Source organism: Phascolarctos cinereus, unplaced genomic scaffold, assembly GCF_003287225.1.
Source record: "Phascolarctos cinereus isolate Bilbo 61053 unplaced genomic scaffold, phaCin_HiC Scaffold_5;HRSCAF=322, whole genome shotgun sequence".
In the NCBI taxonomy this organism is placed as follows: Eukaryota; Metazoa; Chordata; class Mammalia; order Diprotodontia; family Phascolarctidae; genus Phascolarctos; species Phascolarctos cinereus.
The window spans coordinates 245,896,379-245,913,930 of NW_027555958.1; the positions used below are offsets into that span (position 1 = coordinate 245,896,379).

Genomic DNA, 17,552 nt, shown 5'->3' on the forward strand with positions numbered 1-17,552 from the left:
TATCAATGGCACTGGAAGTTTGGACAACTGGAGATTTGTCTTGATTTTTCAGTATCAGTGTAACCCTGGCCCAGTTCAGTCTATCCTCAACGTATGCAGCAAAGGCCAAGGTGCTGAGCAGCAAACCTAGCCCAGAACTCTGGACATTGCCTCCAGCAGATGAGGGTGAGGAGTTTTTTTTTAAAGTTATATTGCAATCAAGAGAAAGATCAAAGATAGGATAGGATCATTGCTTGGGGTGAATAGGGAAGGGAAGAGAATAAGCATTTATATAGCACCTACTTTGTGGGATGCACTGTGCTAAGCACTTTACAAATATTATTTCATTTGATCCTCACAACAACCCTTTGAGGTAGGTGTTGTTATCCCCATTTAACAGTTAAGAAAAAATATTTTTTTTATTTTCCCCCATTACATGTAAAAGCAATTTTTAACATTTATTTTTAAAAGTTTTGAATTCCAAAATCCCTCCCTGCCTTCTCTCCCACTCTCATTGAGAAGGCAAGTAATTTGATATAGATTATGCACGTGCAAATATGCAAAACATATTTCTATATTAGTCATGTTGTGAAAGAAAACAAAAGGAAAAAAACCAAGAAAAATACAGGAAGTAAAGAAAAATTATGCTTCAACCTGCATTCAGATTCTTAAGTCCTGCAGACTGTTTTGGATTATTGTGTTGCTGAGTGTAGCTACGTCATTCACAGAGGGACAAGCTGAGGAGGAATGGAGGTAGGAAAAACAGAAGAAGGAGAAGACATTGGGAAAAGGTTTGAAGAACTGAGGGGCAATTCAAGCTCAGAGCACAGGAGCTGTGTGTGGAGGGTGTTGGAAGAAAGTTGGTTGTAGTCAGTGGACACTAGAGAATAGTGACTGATCCTAATGCTGGGAATTTCCTCAGAATCCAGTTTTCTTCCTACAAGCTGCCTTTATTCTGACCATCCAGTCATGACACTTCTCTATTTTCATTTGCCATTGAGTGACAAAAACTCTCTGCAGCCAATTAGAATTAAGGATCTGCTTTTATATAACGTCCATGTGAGCTGGTCTCAGTATTTTATGATTACTGACCATTGAAATGTATGTGCTGTCTCTACTTTTGTTGGGTGTCCTGGTCCTTACGGAGACCTCGGCTGGTAAGTGTAGTGTAAGATTAAATACCTGCCTGGAGACAATGTCCAGACGTCTGGGACAGTTTTGCTCCGTGGCACCTAGGCCTTTGCCACAGATACTGAGGACAGACTGGACTGGGACAGGGGGGTGCACTGATACTCTCGGGACCAAGTCCCCACCCTGAGCCTGGGCCAAGGTCTCTGATGTTTCCGACTCAGGCTCTCACTCCCTGAAGTATTTCTACGCTGTCATGTCTCGCCCCGAGCTAGCAAAACCAAGGTTCATCGCCGTAACCTACGTGGACGATCAGCAGGTCTTGAGCTTCGACAGCGACGGTGAGAGCCAGAGCACGGAGCCCAGGACGCCATGGATCAAGCAGAAGATCTCGGATTACTGGGAGCGTGAGACGCGGATCTCCAGGGAAGCCACGCAGCGTTATCGAATGTGCCTGCGGAAAGTGTCTGCGTACTACAACCATAGTGAGGGAGGTGAGTGACCAGAGGGGACCACGGGTTACCTATTTGGTCTGTACAGTTACCGCTTACACACACATTTGGGCTGGAGCCGGGGGGCGGGCGGGCCTGGTGGCGAGCAGAACAGGGAGAGGAGGGGGTGTGGCCTCAGCGCGAAAGGAGTAAGATTTCTGACCCTGTAGGAGTGGTTTTTCGGGTAGAGAAGCTGTGTGATCTTGGTGCGACTCCTCCCTCTGGGTCACGCTGACTCTTCTTGGTCGTCTCAGGGGTTCACACATACCAGCGACTGTCGGGCTGCGAGGCATTCTCCAACGGGAGCTTCAGCCGCGGCTTCGTGCAATATGCCTACGACGGACAGGACTACCTGGCCCTGGATACCGAGACTCTGCGCTGGATCGCGGGGAACACAGGGGCCCTGAACAATAAGCGCAAGTGGGAGGCAGATCAAAGTGTTGCGAAATATTGGAAGGGATATATGGAGAAGGAGTGCGTGTACTGGCTTCACAGATACCTGGAGAACGGAAAGGACACACTGCTTCGGACAGGTACCTTCCTACCTTGCCGCCCTGACGCACCCCCTCCCTACCTGGCCTATTCAGCTTCCTCACCCTGAGGCCATGGACCCAGGGTGAGCTGTAGTGGACTGAAGTGGGGCTCAGCTTCTCTCTCCCTGAATGAGGCGGGAGTCTCTAGCCTTTCCCTGCTCCCCCTGCAGCCACAGTCGTAGGGTCCGGTCTCCCAGGAATCTGGCCAAGCCTGGACTGTGAGCCCTCTCCCTGTGTCTAGTCTATCCTTGTCTACCTGGAAGAAAATCAGCCTCTCAGACAACGGGCAAAAGGCCACCCTGACCATGCCTCTGACTTGATCGCACAGATCCACCTTCTGTACAAGTGACCAGACACACAAGTTCTGACGGAGAAGTGACCTTGAGGTGCCGGGCCCAGGGCTTTTATCCTGCAGAGATCTCACTGACTTGGCTGAGGGATGGGGAGGAGCAGCTGCAGGAGACGGAGCTCATTGATACCAGACCTGCGGGAGATGGGACCTTCCAGAAGTGGGCAGCTGTGGGGATGCTCTCTGGAAGTGAACAGAAATATGCCTGCCGAGTGCAGCACAAGGGACTACCTGAGCCACTCTTCCTGAAATGGGGTAAGGACAGTGAGGTGGGGCTGGGGTGGGGGGGGGGAGGCTTTCCGCACCTCCCCACTCCCAACGACAGAAGGATCAGGAGCTAGTCTTGAGTGGGGGAGAGTGAGAGTGTGTTTGAGCCCAAAGAGGGGGCAGGGTTTCTCACTTTGCGTTTTCCTTTTAGAGCCACAGTCCTCACCCGTAAGGGCTCTCTACAGGAGTCATCATTGCTCTCCTCCTCCTCCTCGCTGCAGTCATTGTCGGGGTTGTGATCTGGAGGAAAAATACTTCAGGTAGGGAAGGAGAAAGGGGCTCAGTAGGCCGCAGGCATGGTGGGGATTCTGGGTTGTCCCATCCTGGTTTGTACCTATTCCATCCAACAAGCCTCCTATTCTTCATATTAATACTGAGAATAAGACCCCCATGGGGCTGTAGATGAACAAACTAATAAAGGAGCACCATTTTTACAGATGGTGCATTTCAGGTATAAGAGGGTGAGTGAGCAGGGTAATTCAGTCGCAGATCACAAATAGATCTAGAAATTTAGGTCAAAATAATTGAGTGCCTGCCCAGAGGTGACCAGGCCTAATATCTTTCTTCTCTTCCTGTTGGATTATGATTCTGTACAAGTTAAAGAGTCACAGTTACAGGAATTTCTCCTAGGTAAATGGCCTACCAATTGAACCTCAAAGGTGCTTGCTTCTCCTGAACTTTCCCACTGTATTATTATTATTATTATTATCATTGTCATTATTATCATTATTTTACTTCTAGATGAAAAAAGAGGGAGGTATACTACAACTGCAAGTAAGTAAAGGGTCAACGTGGGATAGATGAGAGTTGGTTCATTTAAACCTTGGGACATGGGAAATGGGAACCCAAAATCCCTCCTCTCTCTTCACCTCTCCCCATCCTTTCCCATTTTCCTGTTCTGAACAATATATTTCTGATTAGGTTATCTCCCTCCTGTTTCTCCAGGTAGTGATAGTGCCCAGGGATCAGATGTCTCTCTTACAGCAAAAGGTGAGAGTCTGGTGATTCTAGAGCTAGAGAGTAGCTGGTGTATCGGTGGCAAATGCTGTGAAGATGAGTATGTCAGTGGCTGGGGTTAAGGGAGTCCCTGAGTTTTGGAGGGGTGGTGAGACAGGCTGTTCAAAGTAATGAAGGGCTTGATGGTAGAATTGACTTTTTTCATGTCTTTCCTTGATCTGTTTCCTTTTTCAGCCTAAAGGAGCTACAACAAAACAAAGGCACCTATTTCTCCATTTCCTTTCAATTTCTGTTACCCTGCCCCCAAATTCTCTCCCTATATTGGCATCTGTGATCAAGCCCATATGCCTACCAGACAAACCTTATGGTAGGGAGCATTGGTGCCCTATTGTTTTCTGCCTTCTCTCCATCTACCTGTTTTCTCTCTGTTCTGCCAGATTGCACAGGGAGAAAATTAGAGTGGGAGGCAGAAAGATTTTAGACTTTCCCTTTCTCCCCAGTTGTTACACCAAACAACTTTTTCTTTAGAGAGAGTTCCCCTAAGTCCTGTTTTGGCTGCATTCCATAAATTTTGGCATGTTGTCTCATTGTCATTCACTTTAATGAAATTATTGATTGTTTCTATGATTAGTTCTTTGACCCACTCATTCTTTAGGACTGCTGATCTTTTTCATGATGTTTGCTTAATGAAAGGAAATGCATTCTGAATATTTTTTCTTGATGCATCAATCCTCCCCCCCCCCCTTTTAAAACAAACTCATGGGATTGCCCATGACACATTATGGCAATACCAAAAGGAAAAGAAATTAAAGAGTTGAAGACTTTTAATAATTGTCTTGTTGACTATGCTGAGTCTGTGATTGCAGATGGGGGAGGGGCTGGGTTAAGGAGGTAGGGGACAGAGGGGATGACAATTTGTACATAGTAACTACTCACATGTTTGTTTTTTTATTTAGTTATTTCTCCCCCGTGCAGTTTGTTCTGTTAGTCTGTATGTGTGGTATAACTGGCATTTTCTAGAAATTCAGAAAGATTCTAGGTTACTGTACCCATGCCATGACAGCCTGATAAGGTCATAAATATTTCAGTGGCAAAGGGGACAGAGTGCTGGACCTGGAGACGGGAAGACTCATCTTCGTGAGTTCAAATCTGGCCTGAGACATTTACTAGCTATATGACCTGGGGCAAGTCACTTAAAACTGTTTGCTTCTGTTTCCTCACCTATAAAATGAGCTTGAAAAGGAAATGGCAAACTGCTCCAGTATCTTTGTCAAAAGAACCCTAAATGAGGGCAAAAAGGGTTGGATATGACTGCACAACAACTTAAGTGATCTACAGCTAGAAGGTTAAAGGCTATATCATCAGACCCTTTTATTTCATTAAGACAGGCAAGTGGCATAATGTACTTGGCTTTAGGAGAAACTTGAATGGAAATGTCAGCTCAGACTCTTACTACTTGTGTGATCCTGGTCAAATCACTTAACCAATCTTGGCCTCAGTTTCATCGCCTGTAAAACAAGTATAGTAATAACACCTACTTCATAGGGTTGTTGTGAGGAGCAAATGAAATAACATATGTCAGTGCTTTGCAAACCCAAGAGTGCCATATAAATTCTAACTAGCTGGCATTTTATAGGTAACTGAGGCCCAGAGAGGTTAATTTTGTGCAGGTAGTAAATGTCAGGTAGGTTTAGAAGCCAGGTTATCTGACTTCAGAGCTAGTCCTCTTTCCACTATCCCAGGCTTTTAACTTGTAGTCCTACCATTAATATCAATTTTGTTTTCATGTTCTTGTGTGTGTGTGTGTGTGTGTGTGTGTGTGTGTGTGTGTGTGTTCTGTCTCTACCCCTTAGCCCAGGTAACTTCAGGGTTCCAGTGTCCTCCATGCATAGACCATTACAGGATTCAGTACTTGGAGGATGATAATGATGATGATGATGATGACAATGATATCAAAAATAATATTAATGATAATAATTCATGCTTTATGGTTCATGCTGTAAGGTTTGCAAAGTTCTTTAAAATGTTATCTCATTGTGTCTTAGGTGCTATTATTATCATCCCCATTTTACAGTTGAGGATACTGAGGTAACAAGAGGTTAAGTAACTTGCTGAGGATCACATATCTAGTATGTGTCTGTATGAGTGTAGGAGGTAAGATTTGAACCCAGGTCTTCCTACCAAGTCCAATACTCTATTTACTGCCTCTTGTCCACATTTTGGGCTGTTCTAGGGCTGACAGTCCTTTATGTTTATTCCATAATTTTCTGCAAGTGGTCTAAATTTGGAATGGGCAAAGACAGAACTACTGGATACTAAGCATAAAAGAAGCTTCTGTTGTTTGGTCCATCCTGTTAGAGGAAAAAAAGTGCTTTCTACTTTTTAAACTGCCCTCAGCATTTCTTTCCAAATAGAAATACATTTTAATTACTTACATTTCTGTGGTTTGTTTCCTCCAAGGACTGACTTGGTATCTCTGACAGCTGGCATTAGACAATTGTTCTTCCCCCTATTTCAGGTGTACCCACAAGTTTTCACTTGATCAGAAATCTATATGTATGAGTTATATTATTTTAATTGTAGGATTTGTTACATTCCACTTATACTATAATTAGTAATTCATTCAAAGTAGCCAGTTAAATTGTGGTGGGAGCAGACTAAAGCTTGGGCCCTATTGTTCATGTGTGCAAATTAACTAGAGGAATATTTTAGTTAAAAATCTGAGTTGATTCACACCCTGGAGTTAGTTGGGTGACATTTGTTTCACACTCTAAGATTAGATGGCAAGGAGGCTAGAATTCTGGACCTGGAGTCAAGAAAACTTGAGTCCACATTTGGCCTCTGACACTTGCTATGTGACCAAGTCACTTGACATCTGTTTGCCTCAGTTTCCTAAAGTATACAATGGAGACCTACCTTCCTGGATTGTTGTGTGCTTAGCATATAGTAGCCACTTAATAAATACTCATTTCTTTTCCTTCCTTCCTCACTTTCTCTCTTCTTTCCTCCTTCTTCCTCTCTCCCTCTCTCTGTTCCTTCTTATAAATTGTGTCAGCTCCTTAAGAATAAGAACTCTCTTCGAATAATGCTTGATCCACAGTAAACAAGTAATAAATAAATTTTTATTTCATTCATTTGTCCTTCGTGCCAAATGTCTGATGGCTAAACATATCTTATTTATTCATTCATTTATTTATTTAGTTTCAGTTTTCAACATTCACTTCCATAAGATTTTGAGATCCAAATTTTCTCTCCTCCCACCCCCAAACGGTATGTATTCTGATATAGGCTATACATATACATTCATATTAAACATATTTTCACATTAGTCATGTTGTAAAGAAGAATTAGAACCAATGGGAAGAACCATGAGAAAGAAGAAAAAGAAGAGAGAGAGAGAGAGAGAGAGAGACACAGAGAGAGAGAGAGAGAGAGAGAGCATGCAAATAGTGTGCTTCTATCTGCATTCAGACTCCATAGTTATTTTTTCTGGATGTGGACAGCATTTTCCATCATGAGTCTCTTGGAATTGTCTTAGATCATCATACGATGTTGCTATTACTGTGTACAATGTTCTCCTGGTTCTGCTCACTTCACTCAGCATCAGTTCATGTAAGTCTTTCCAGGTTTTTCTGATGTCCACTTGCTCATCATTTCTTATGTAACAACAATATTCCGTTAGATTCATATACCACAACTTGTTCAGTCATTTCCCAATTGATGGACATCCCCTCAATTTCCAATTCTTTGCCCCCACAAAAAGAGCTGCTATAAATATTTTTGTACATATGGGTTCTTTTCCCATTTTTATGATCTCTTTGGGATACAGCCCTAGAAGTAGTATTGCTGGATCATAGGGTACTTACCATTTTATAGCCCTTTGTTCATATTAGAACATATTGTTTGCAACAAAGGGATAAAGAAAACTCACTAAGGCTTGATCCCAAACACATGATAAAGAGTTTAACATCATAATAAGAGTAAATAAATGGATGACCCTGGCTGGGAAGGGAGCTGTTTTAACATATTCCTAATCCATCTTGGTTATTAACCTGACATAAGACTTAAGTGCTATGCCACTCCTCTCCTCTTCCTACTGATTTCCTCCTGACTTACAGATTGAAGGATAAATATTTTGCTTTCAAATACTCTTAGTATCTCTGATGAATAGTTATCTCACATTCTATTTTCTGGATCACTAAACCTGCAATACAGCTGTTCTATAATACATTTCCTCTTTCTCCTCATCCTCCTTTTTCTTCCTCCATCTGAGTTATATAAGTTGATTATTGATGCAAAAAATGGAAAATAGATTGTACCAGTTCCCTAGAGAATTTTAGAACAATCTGTAGAACAACTGTAACAATTCTGTAAGGAAGTCAAATAGTTGCTATGATGAGAGAGTCTAAAAATTGCTTTGGTCACTAACTGTAATCTTCTTGCCCAGCAGAAATGGCAATTAAGAACATCATCAGTTTAAGCTACAAATTAATTTGTATAATCTCATAGAGAAGGATAGTGGGTGGTTATTAGCACTATTGCCCCATAGAATAGGCAGAATAGAAGGCAGAACAATTTTAAGGATCAGTTCTTTGTTAGAATTAAGGAGGTAGGGGAGACTGAGGACAATGTCTTGTACATAGTAACTAATCAAATTTTTGTTTTTTAATTTAGTCATTTCTCCCCCATGCAGTCTGTTCTGTTAGTCTGCATATGTAATATAACTGACATATCCCAGGAATTCCTAAGTCTTCCTCTGCCTCTCCCTCCTCCTCAGCACAAGTTTAAGAATTCAGGGATTTGACCTTCTAGAGAGGAAAGAGGATTTCCTGGTGCAGTGTGTTGCTTGGGGAAAGAAGATTATTGTCACTGTAGTTCTTGTACAATGCCCTTCTTAAAGAACTTATATAAAAGGTAGGGGACCAATAGAATGGAGGACAGATTGAGGGAGGCAGTGGCCCAAAGCAAAACTCTAGTGAGGAGGGGAAGGAAGGAAGAGAAAGAAAAGCACAAATGGGTGGGAAAATAGCATGGAGAGAAAGACACAGTTAGTAATCATAATTATGAAAGGGAATGGGATATAATCTCCAAAAAAAAGGAAGTGGATAGCAGAATGGATCAAAAACCATAATCCTACAATATGTTGTTTACAAGAAACCTACTTGAAACAGAGGGACAGAAGCATATAAACAGGGTAATGGCTGGAGTAGACTACATTATGCTTCAGCTAAAGCAAAGAAAAAAAAAAGCAGGGGTAGCAATCCTGATCTCAGACAAAGCAAAAGCAAAAATAGATGTAATTAAAAGAGATAAGGAAGGAAACTATATCCTACTAAAAGGCACCATAGATAATGAAGTCTATTGAAGACAAAAGAGGAGAAGTTAAGAGAGTTACAGGAAGAAATAGGCAGCAAAACTATACTAGTGAAGGACTTCTACCTCCCTCTCTCTGAACTAGATAAATCTAAACACAAAATAAACAAGAAAGAAGTTAAGGAGGTGAATAGAATTTTTAAAAAGTTAGATATGATATACCTCTGGAGAAAATTGAATGGGGACAGAAAAGAATATACATTTTTTCTTGGTGGTACATGGCACCTACACAAAAATTGTATTAGGGCATAAAACCTCAGAATCCAATAGGGAAAGGCAGAAATATTAAAAATGTATCATTTTCAGATCATGATTCAGTAAAAATTATAGATAATAAAAGGCCATAGAAAGATAGACTAAAAATTATTTGGAAATTAAATAATTTAATCCTAAAGAATGAGTAGGTCAAACAACAAATCATAGAAATACTCAATAACTTCACTCAAGAGAATGGCAATAATGAGACAACATACCAAAACTTATGGGATGCAGCGAAAGCAGTTCTTAAGGGAAGTTTTATATGTCTAAATGCTTACACGAATAAAATAGAGAAAGAGGAGATCAATGAATTGGGCATGCAACTAAAAAAGCTAGAAAAAGAAAACCAAGGGAGAGATTAATAAAATTGAAATTAAGAAAACTATTGAACTAATAAATAAAACTATGAGCTGGTTTTATGGGAAAAAATCAATAAAATAGACAAATCTTTCATTAATTTGACTTAAAAAAAGAAAGAAGAAAACCAAATTACCAGTATCAAAAAAGAAAGTATGAATTCAGCACCAATGAAGAGGAAATTAAAACAATAATTAGGAACTATTTTGCCCAACTGTATGCCAATAAATTTGAGAACCTTAGTGAAATGGTTGAATATTTACAAAAATATGAATTGCCCAGGTTAACAGAAAAGGAAATTAAATACTTAAATAACTCCATCTCCAAAAAAGAAATTAAACAAGCCATCAATGAAATCCCTAGGAAAAAAAATCTCCAGGCCAGATGTATTTGCAAGGGAATTCTATCAACCATTTAAAGAACAATTAATTCCAATACTGTATGGATTATTTGGGAAAATAGACAAAGAAGGATTCTTACCAAATTCTTTCTATGATACAAATATGGTGCTGATACCTAAACCAGGAAGAGTCAAAACAGAGAAAGAAAATTATAGACCAATTTCCCTAATGAATACAGATGCAAAAAATTTAAATAAAATATTATCAAAAATATTACAGCAACTTATCATGAGAATAATACAACCAAGCAGGGTTTATACCAAGAACACAGGGTTGGTTCAATAGTAGGAAAACTATCAGCATAATTAACCATATCAACAACAAAACTAATAGAAACCATAGGATTATCTCAATAGATGCAGAAAAACCTTTTAACAAAATACAACACTCATTATTATCAAAAACACTAAAAGAATCAATGGAGACTTCCTTAAAATGATAAGTGGCATCTACCTGAAACCATCAGCAAGCATTACAAGTAATGGGGATAAGCTAGAAGCATTTCCAATAAGTGTGAGGGTGTAACATGGATATCCATTATCACCACTGTTGTTCAATATGGTACTAGAAATGTTAGTTTTAGCAATAAGAAAAAGAAATTGAAGGAATTAGAATAAACAAGGAAGAAACAAAGCTAGTACTCTTTGCAGATGATATGATGATATACTTAGAGAATCCTAGAGAATCAATATTAAAAGTACTCAAAATAATTAATTTTAGCAAAGTTGCAGGATATAAAATAAACCCACATAAGTCATCAGCATTTCTATATATTAATAACAAAGCCCAACATCAAGAGATAGAAAAAGAAATTCCATTTAAAGTTATATAGACATTATAAAATATTTGGGAGCCTATCTGCCAAAACAAACCCAGGAATTATATGAATATAATTACAAAACACTTTTCACACAAAGTCAGATCTAAATAATTGGAAAAACATCAGTTGCTCATGGGTAGGTGGAGCTAGTATAATAAAAATGACAATTCTACCTAAATTAATTTAATTATTCAGTGCCATACCAAACTAACAAAAAATTATTTTATAGAGCTAGAAAAAATAATAATAAAATTCATCATGAATAACAAAAGGTCCAGAATATCAAGGGAATTAATGAAAAGAAATGCTAGGGAAGGTGGCCTAACCATACTGGATCTTAACTTGTATTATAAAGCAGCAATCATCAAAAACTACTTGATAACTGGCTAAGAAATAGAGTGGTGGATCAGTGGAATAAGTTAGCTACACAAGACACAGTCATCAAAGGCTATAGCAATCTATTGTTTGATAAGCCCAAAGACCCCAACTTCTGGAATAAGAAAGTATTTGCTGGGAAAAATAGAAAATAGTATGGCAGAAACTAGACATAGACCAACATCTTACACCATACACCAAAATAAAGTCAAAATGGGTACACAATTTAGATATAAAGACTGATACTATAAACAAACTGGAAGAGCAAGGAATAGTTTACCTGTCAGATTTACGTAAAATGGAAGAATTTATCTCTAAGAGATAGAAAACACTATAAAATGTGAAATGAATGATTTGGGTTACATTAAATTGAAAAGTTTTTGCACAAACAAAGCCAATGCAACCAAGATTAGGAGGGAAGCAGAAAATTGGGAAAGAATTTTTACAAAGTGTCTCTGATAAAAGCCTCATTTCTAAAATATATAGAGAACTGAGTCAAATTTATAAGAATACAAATCATTTCCCAATTGATAAATATTCAAAGGATATGAACAGGTAGTTTTCAGAAGAAGAAGTTAAGGCTATCTATAGTCATGTGAAAAAAATGCTCTAAATCACTATTAATTAGAGAAATGCAAATCAAAATAACTCTGAGGTACCACATCACAGCTATCAGATTGGCTAACATGACAAAAAAAGAAAATGATAAATGCTGGAGCAGCTGTGGGAAAATTAGAACACTAATGCATTGTTGGTGGAGTTGTGAATTGATCCAGCCATTTTGGAGAACAATTTGGAACTATGCCTAAAGAGCTATAAAAATGTATATACATGTATATACCCTTTGACCCAACAATAGCACTTCTAGGGCTTTATCCCAAAGAGATCATAAAAATGGGAAAAGGACCCACAAATACAAAAATATTTATAATAGCTCTTTTTGTGGTGGCAAAGAATTGGAAATTGAGGGGATGCTCATCAATTGGGGAATGGCTGCACAAGTTGTGGTATATGAATGTAATGGAATACTATAGTGCTGTGAGAAATGATGAACAGGCTGACTTCAGAAAAACCTGGAAAGACTTATATGAACTGATGTTGAGTGAAGTGAGCAAAACCAGGAGAACATTGTACACAGTAGCAACCACATTATTCCATGACTAACTTTGATAGACTTATCTCTTCTTAGGAGTGCAAGGATCTAAGATAACTCTAAAAGACTAAATGCTGTCCACATCCGAAAAAAGAACTATGGAGTCTGAATGTAGACTATATTATTTGTGCTCTCTCTCTCTCTTGCTTCTTCTTTCTTGTGGTTTCTTCCATTGGTTCTAATTCTTCTTTACAACATGACTAATGTGAAAATAGGCTTAATATGAATGTATATGTTGAGCCTATATCAATTTACATGCCATCTGGGGGTAAGGGAAGGGGAGAGATAGGGAGAAAATTTGGAACTCAAAATGTTATGGAAGTGAATGTTGAAAACTAAAAATTAATAAATTAATTTAAAAAAAGAACTTATATAAATGCTGCTTTAAGATTTTCAAGATACCTTACATACCTGATCTCATTTCACTCTGGACTCTGTCCCCTTTTACACACATTTTCACTGTGAATTGCTTAGATAGTACAGGTCCACTGGGGAAAAGAACCTTCAGAGTATGTTCAATTCTATGTTCAACTTTCAAAGCAGAGTGGTAGTATAGGTCTTCGGTAAACTATGTAGAATCTATGTGAAAAGAGTGGCTCATTAGATTGTCAAAGGGTTATCCTGATCATAGCTTTCGTAAGTCCCTTTTCATGCCAGTTCTTTCCTCTGATTCATTGCTAAACTTTGAAAAGTTGTCTACACTCCAGGTTTACCTCTCTATACTATCCACTCTCTCCTTAACCCTCTGAAATTAGATATCTGTTGTTTATGTTCCTGACATGCTAAGTATCTGCTGGGGTACAACATTAGTTAGTCACTCCATTGCTCTAGAGAGGTATCTTTAGTGCATAGCCTACAGCCTGTGATCTGTGTTTATAATCACTCCCACAATATAAGTGTAAAGGAAAAACTCTTTAATTTTAAGTCACACTCTGTCATAGACAATTCATTATTATAATTCAAGTATGTCTGCTTTGAGAGAGGTTCAAATTCCAGAATTTCTCTTCCCGATCAGAATATTCGATGACTCAAGGAGTTTTCATTTACAGGTTATAGTGAGTATGAAGAAAACACAAAATTCTATAGCAAAGTAAAACAAAAGTACACAGTTTAAATTTAGGGCATTTAACTCTTTTAGAAATATCTCCCTCAAACTAATTTTCCTCTTTCACTATACCCCTTTCAAGTTGGTCAAATGTAAATAAAATGAAGCAAGTACTGCTCTGGATTCACTATTCCAGAGTCAGACTATTGCATCTTCTGCTGATCAGGGTGCTAGTGATATCCCCAATACACAGGCATGTTTATTCTTGAGTGGCATTAGCTCAAACCCTCCTCCATTCAGGATGCTTCCCCCTCACTTACCAGTGATTAGGGCCCTAGTTCTACTTAATCAGTGAGCACCAACTAGCTTTTTACAAATAAATAGTCAATTGGAAGATATAACAAGGACAAAAGTACAAATAATTTTTCTCCAACACTTTAGGGAGCTCACTATCTCCTGATACTGCCTCATTCTGTGGGGAGAGTGGGCTCAGACTTAACACAGTTTCTATATAATATTGGTCCCACCAAATTTACATCTAAATGCAGCATCACTGCCAGATGAGTCCTCATTTTAGTTCCTGCTGGTCTGGACCCCAAATGTTTTCCTTCCATCCCTGGTACATCAATTAGTGGACTGGTTGCAGAATCTGACATGGGCTCCCAGACTCCCAGATTCCTGAACAGCTTGCTCTCCAGACCTTTGGAAGCTTATAAGGTCATAACCTCCAACATCTTTCACTGGAAAATATAAAAGAATAATCATCAAGACAGATGAAGAACTGAAGCCAGTAATCATAAAGTCACATGTCAGCCTCAGAGGGAAAGAAGCCCAAAGCCTCTTCACTTATATCCTTCTCTCTTACTGAATGCCATCAGGGAAGGAATAAAGCTAATGGAAGAGCTCTAACCAAAAGAAAGGGGTCAAGGCCAAATAAGGTCTTTTGAAAATATCCCCAGTTCCAGAGGGCAGCTAGGTGGTGCAGTAGATAGAGCACTGGCCCTGAAGTCAGGAGGACCTGAGTTCAAATCCAGCCTCTGCCCAAATTGTCCTGCCATACTGCCATACACACACACTGGTTAATGTTTCTCACTTTTTGACATAACTTTGGGTTTACTTTTGTGTTCTTGAAGTATGGCCCCATGGGAACAACCCTGGTTCTGGAGTCACAGGAGGTATAGACTAGCTTATGCCACTTCCTACCTGGTTGGAGTCACTTGTCTAGTCCTCAGTTATTTCCTTGATCAAATGAGAAAGTGCACTCAACAGTTTCTTAGGTCTCTCACACACAGGGTTATTCCACCACCTACTGTTAACCCTGAAAATACCAAAGAGCTTACAGAGGTTATGCATGAATTCTTAACTCTGAAAAATAAAATAAAACAAATTCAAGTACCAAAGAGTCACAGAGGTTATAGGCAAAAAGACTTCTTTATTCTATTGGAGGACAGAAGTTAGGCATGATCCAGGTTGTCTTGTAAGTCTGAGGAGATCCAAAGCAGCCAAGCTAAGCCTTGATATATAGTTGTGGCTAGACAAAGAACAAGGGAGTGAAATGTAACAGCAACAACGAGACAAGTTTGCCTAGTGACAAAAAGTGTAGTCATAGCAGGACTTCATGATAGGAATGTGGTTGCTGTAGGTGTTTGTTGGGTTTTTTTTGTTGTTGTTTTGTTTGTTTGTTTGTTTGTTTGTTTGTTTGTTTGTTTTTGGATGAGAATATCCTTATGCCAATGCAGGAAAGAAGCCTGATGAAATTAGTTATGCAGGAGACAATTTCATTCCATTCACTGGAGATACAATTTCAATGGCATAAACATAGTTGTTTGCCTGGGAGGCTTATGACAAAGGGTTTGAAGACCCAACAAATCTAAGCAGATCCAACAAAATTGGAGTTGCTGTATAAATCACATACAGTCAAAAAAGATTTCAAAGACCAACAGAAAGAAAGCATCCTGGAGAAGTATGGAGGTCAAGAACACTTGGATGTTCCCCCTTCTGAGTTACTGTTAACTCAAACAGAAGACTATGTGGAATATTCAAAGCATGGAACAATCATCAAAGAACAAGAAGGAGCTCTTGCCTGCTCTAAGTACAAGGAGGATGACAAGATCAATAATCATATGCATATCTAAGGATCCTATTGGAAAGAGTGCAGATGGGGGTATAAGTGCTGTCACTTCTTTGTCACATTTTCCTAAGGTACTGGAGAAGCTGGGAAGAAAAGCACTGGCAACCGGACAATTGAAAAACATTTCATGTAGAAGGTGGTACACCTTAAGTAAGGAAGGGGTGCTTTCTAGATATGGGGGACAGCTAGTGCAAAAGTACAGTGATGTGAGAGGTAGTTATGTGTGAGAAATAGAAATTAGGCCAGTTTGTCTGGACTGTAGAATGACTGAAGGAAAATAATATATAATGCATGCATGTGTATAATGTATATGTATGATGGATATATAATAAATGTATAATGTATATGTTTGAGTAATATGCATGCGTATAATATGTATAAGTATATAATATATATATAACACATATAATGGCTATATAATAAATGTATAATGAGGGTAATTTGGAGCCAAATTGAAGGATTTTCAATGCAAAACAGCAGTCCTATTTGATCCCAGAGGTGATAGTAATCCACTATAGTTTACTAGTAGAGAATTCACATATGCTCTAGGGAAATCACTTTGGCAGCTGAGTGGATAATGGATTGGAGAGAGAACAGTCTTTGGGCCAGGAGATCAATTAGGAGGTTATTGTGAGGGCTTGAAATAAGTGGTTGCTATGTGTGCAGAAAGGGACAGATACAAAAGATGGAAAGCAAAAATGATAAGTGGACATATGGAATGTCTATGAGTGAGAAGTTGAGGACAACTTAGTGTGTGCAAACCTGAAAGGATGTGCTTCAAAGATATGAGAAAGTTCAAAATATCATAGGAGCGTTGGATAGACATTCTAGAACTGAAAGTGACTTCAGATGACATCTTGTTTATTCTCATCATTTTATAGAGGAAGAGACAGACTCAGGAAGGTTGCTTAGCCTAAATTCACACAAGTACCATCAGAGGTGAGATGTGAATCCAAGTCCTATGACTCTATACGCAACGTTCCTCTTACCTTACCACATGGTTTGGGGGTGGAGGTGGTGACAGGCAATTTGAGGGCAATTTTTTTTTGTAATGTTGAGTTTGAGAAGCCTATCAGTTATCTAATTCATCCAGTAAGCAGATAGCAATCTGGTACTCAAAACAATTACTGGAGCTGGATATATACATCTGGGAGGCATTTATATAGAGAGGAAACAGATTAAACTTATAGAACTGCTGGCATCACTGAGAGAATGTTTAAAGAGAAAAGGGGTGCAGGACAGAGTTTTGGTGTATGTCCAAACCCAGAGAGAATTCATATGAATTATCTCCAGAAATATCCTTTATTTCTCATCATAACTCCTCCCCTCCTCATCCTAAATTGTAAAGGAAATTCGACAAAGCATCCTCATTATCTCCCTCATGCTCTGTCCACATCTCAGAGGCTGGGTTAGGTGAAGACTAAAATGGGTTTCTAAACTATGGGGTTTCTAAACTATGGGTTTCTAAACTAAACTTTGGGGGTATGGTGTAGGTGGGAGTGGGCAGAATGTGGAAGCTTCTTGCTTTTTCTGTTTATCTCTTCCTGTTACTTTGTTTATCACTACCTTTTTGTGTTGCATTCTGGATACTTGCACAAAAGTATTTCTATCTGTAAGAAATGAATAAAACAATTGCAGCTCCATCCATTTTTTAAGTAACCTGTGCTTTTTTCTGTGTCTGTTTACTTAAATGCTTGCTTTTGTTTCTTGGTAAAATGGCATTTTAAAGACTTTGAGTCACTTGTGTGGAGGTAGATGTTTCTATACCTCATGCAAGGGGAAGTATTTACTTACTCGGGGAAGAATTTTCTGAAGCTAGGGAAATTCCCAGAAGCACAGTATTAGATACAATAATATGGGACCAGAAGAATATGGGGCCAGGTTTCATCCCCAATTTGTGCTTGTCAAGGTTTGACCAGCTCTGGCCACTTCCTT

At 39.1% G+C, this 17,552-nt stretch overlaps 1 pseudogene across 1 annotated transcript; it reads left to right on the forward strand.

The window, feature by feature from the left end:
* Nucleotides 1-1,281: 1,281 nt before the first annotated feature.
* Nucleotides 1,282-4,519, forward strand: LOC110199418 (BOLA class I histocompatibility antigen, alpha chain BL3-7-like; annotated as a pseudogene). The gene is made up of 6 exons (XR_013487071.1): nt 1,282-1,601; nt 1,853-2,131; nt 2,460-2,735; nt 2,899-3,007; nt 3,489-3,521; nt 3,693-4,519. The product of XR_013487071.1 is annotated as a BOLA class I histocompatibility antigen, alpha chain BL3-7-like (transcript).
* The last annotated feature ends 13,033 nt before the right edge of the window (nt 4,520-17,552 follow it).